Genomic DNA, 3,955 nt, shown 5'->3' on the forward strand with positions numbered 1-3,955 from the left:
TCATTATACAGGTGAGCGCATATTTAACTAAGACATGAAAATATTCATCTCATTATAAAGGTGGGCGCCTATTTAACTAAGACATAAAACTATTTGAATTTATTTCCTCGTTCCTCTGAGAATTTTTTTTGACAACGGCAGAAAATTTTCTGCCCCGGTTTTGGTGACCTTCCTTGTGGCGTGTTTTTCTGCCATTATCAACCCTTATTTCCTGTAGCAATCAAAGAAAATTTTGTTAGTTTTAACATGGTGAGTGGCCGTGTCACTCCTCCTGGGGGATAATTTTTTTTTTCCTTTCCCTTTCTCTTGCTCTGTGCTCCCAAAACTGGTTGGGGATAAAGTTGCTTGCTGGGGATGATATGTCTGCTGGGGATGGTATTTCTGCTGGGGATGGTTTTCCATTTATCCCTTCCCCGCTCTTTTGTTTCAAAACATGCTGTGGGAGTCCTCTTCAACTCCAAAACTACTCTCTTAAAAGTTTATTTTCTCCCAGCACTGCATGGCATAAAATGTTATCACCTGGGGATAACATTATTGAGGATAGGACTGTTGGGGTTATCTTACTGCGGATTAATTCTCTCTTCCTCATTCCCCCTTTCTGTGGTGTCTGACCACCTCGGACCTTGGTCCGTGATCTATCGAAGTTCTGCTGGGGATCTTCTTGAAACTTGGTCCATAAGTCCCTCAACCGTCGTTTTCCGCTTTTCTTTATGCCCCCCTTAACTTTTTAGGCCAGTTTGTCATTTGGTTTTACAACAAACGCCTTTTGTCTTATTGCCTTGGCTTTGGCCTGTCCCATTCGCATTTTGCTTTGTACCATTTTGGCCACTGGTAGTAAACTCTGAAAAATCCTTTTCAAAACAAATTTCTGGAAAAAGTCTTTTTAGACAAAGAAATGAAAAAGATAAAAAAAGAGAAAAATCTTTCTGAACAAATGCTGGGGGAGAAGAAAAGGAAAGAACTTATCTGGACGGTATGACTGGTCCAATGATCATGTCGTGCATTACGGATTAATCGACCCAGTCTATTTGTATCAATCAATCTTCCTGATGGCCTCACTTGCTGGGGATAAATAGATGCCCACCGCTTCGTGAATGCGGATCCTTTTTGCCAATCTATCTTGTCGCCTTATAGTGCCCTTCGAGGGGTTTTCACTAATAAGACTCTCTCCTTTCTCTCAGCTCCTGTCGCCTTATGGTGCCTGTGAAAGTTTTCACCGATAAGACTCTCTCGTTTTATTTCTCTCATCTTTCGTCGCCTTATGGTGCCCGTGAAGGTTTTCACCGATAAGACTCTCTCATTTTATTTTTTTAGCGGAGGATTGGAGTGCTGCCGATATAACTCTCACTTCCGGAGATTCTTTTCGGCTATTAATTCATTTCCAGTTTATGATCCTCTTCTTTGCTGGGGATCAGTGTATTATTCTCGGCTTCCATTTGTCTGACTTGGCACCTCTCGGATATTGATCGGGAGGTCTTTTTGGACATCGATGTTGGTTTTGTGCGGGTTTAAAGAAAGGCTATCAAAAATTCAAAAATAACTTCGACGGGTGAAACACTACAACTCTTGGAATCAACACTTTTTTTTTTTGAAACTTCAAAAACATAACTCCTGCCCCAGTTTTCTTGCTTGGGGATTTTTATATTTACACTATGTGGAGCTATGCACACTATGCACACTATGGTGTACTATGACCGAGCCGTGAGGTGCCTACGTATCCTCTTTGAGGAATCAGGTCAAACGTAGTTCCTACATTCCTTTGTTTTTCTTATGACCTTTATCTTGTTTTCATTTTTCTTTTCTTCTTCTTTTTTTTTTTCATATATTTTTTCATTAGTGACTCCAAAAGAGGGGTATGAAATAATAAAAAAGGCTCAAAAGGGTAAGCGAGGGTTAAAAGTGTTTGGATAGAAGAAAGAATTGCCTCAGTCATTTCATTATCCAATAAGTACCAAGTACAAACAAACGAACCAATAACTATCATAATCAAAGAAATTACGCATAATATCTTTTGACTGCATCAGAATTGATAGCCATGTCGACGCATCTTCCTTCGATATCTGTTAGACATAAAGCGCCATTGGATAACACTCTGGTCACAACATAAGGCCCTTGCCAATTTGGGGCGAACTTGCCTTTTGCTTCGATCTGATATGGGAGGATTCGTTTCAATACTTGTTGCCCTACTTCAAATTTTCTGGGGCGCACCTTCTTATTGTATGCCCTTGTCATTCTCCTCTGATACAACTGGCCATGACACACTACTGCTAATCTTTTTTCATCTATTAAGTTCAACTGCTCCAGTCGAGTTTTGACCCATTCATCGTCGTCAATCCCGGCTTCAGCGACAATTCGGAGGGACGGAATTTCGACCTCTGCCGGTATTACTGCTTCAGTTCCGTATACCAATAAATAAGGAGTTGCACCTACGGAAGTCCGGACTGTAGTGCGATAACCCAACAAAGCAAAGGGAAATTTCTCATGCCATTGTCTAGATCCTTCTACCATCTTCCTCAGTATCTTCTTGATGTTCTTATTGGCTGCTTCAACTGCTCCATTCGCCTTGGGACGATATGGAGTGGAATTGCGGTGTGTAATCTTAAACTGTTGGCATACCTCCCTCATCAAATTGCTGTTAAGATTTGCACCATTATCCGTGATGATCACTTTTGGGACCCCAAATCTGCAGATGATATGGGAGTGAACAAAATCCACCACTGCCTTCTTGGTTACCGACTTGAAAGTTTTAGCTTCCACCCACTTGGTGAAGTAATCGATGGTCACCAGAATGAACCTATGGTCGTTGATCGCTGCCGGCTCAATAGGCCCAATGACATCCATGCCCCATGCGACAAATGGCCATGACGCTGACATTGTATGCAATTCTGTCGGCAGAGAATGAATAAGATCTCCGTGTATCTGACATTGATGGAATTTCCTCATGAAATTGATACAATCATGCTCCATAGTGAGCCAATAGTACCCTGCTCGAAGAATCTTCTTTGCCAATACATATCCGCTCATATGTGGCCCACAAACTCCAGCATGCACCTTCGCCATAACCGTCGTGGCTTGACCAGCGTCTATACATCTTAGTAATCCTAAGTCTGGGGTTCTTCTGTACAACACTCCTCCACTGAGGAAGAAACCATTTGCCAAACGCCGGATAGCTCTTTTTTGGTCTCCGGTGGCCTGATCCGGATATATCCCCATCTTGAGGTACTCTTTTATGTCATAAAACCATGGCTCGCCATCCACTTCCTCCTCTACCACGGTGCAATAAGCATGCTAATCACGAACCTGAATGTGCAAGGGGTCAACATACATTTTGTCGGGGTGGTGTAACATTGATGCTAAGGTGGCCAATGCATCGGCAACCTCATTATGAACTCTCGGGATGTGTCTGAATTCCACTGATCGAAATCGCTTGCTCAGATCGTGCAAACATTGTAGATATGGTATGAGTTTCAAATCCCGTGTTTCCCACTCACCCTGAATCTGATGCACCAGGAGGTACGAGTCTCCCAAGACCAAAACGTCCTGGACATCCATGTCTGCAGCTAGTCGCAGACTCAAAATGCATGCTTCATACTCGGCCATGTTGTTGGTACAATAGAAACGTAGCTGGGCTGTAACAGGATGGTGACGCCTTGTTTCCGAAATGAGTACCGCTCATATTCCAACCCCTTTCGCGTTTGCGGCTCCATCAAAGAAAAGCTTCCAACTTGGTTCCTCGGGTAATTCCATCTCACCTATATGCATTACTTCCTCGTCCGGAAAATACGTCCTCAAAGGCTCGTATTCTTCATCAACGGGATTCTCAGTCAAGTGGTCGGCCAACGCTTGGGCTTTCATGGCCGTCCTCGTCACAAAGACGATGTCAAACTCTGTGAGCAAAATTTGCCATTTTGCTAACCTCCATGTGGGCATAGGTTTCTGAAAAATGTACTTTAAT

This window comes from Nicotiana tabacum, chromosome 5 (assembly GCF_000715075.1).
Source record: "Nicotiana tabacum cultivar K326 chromosome 5, ASM71507v2, whole genome shotgun sequence".
Lineage (NCBI taxonomy): Eukaryota > Viridiplantae > Streptophyta > Magnoliopsida > Solanales > Solanaceae > Nicotiana > Nicotiana tabacum.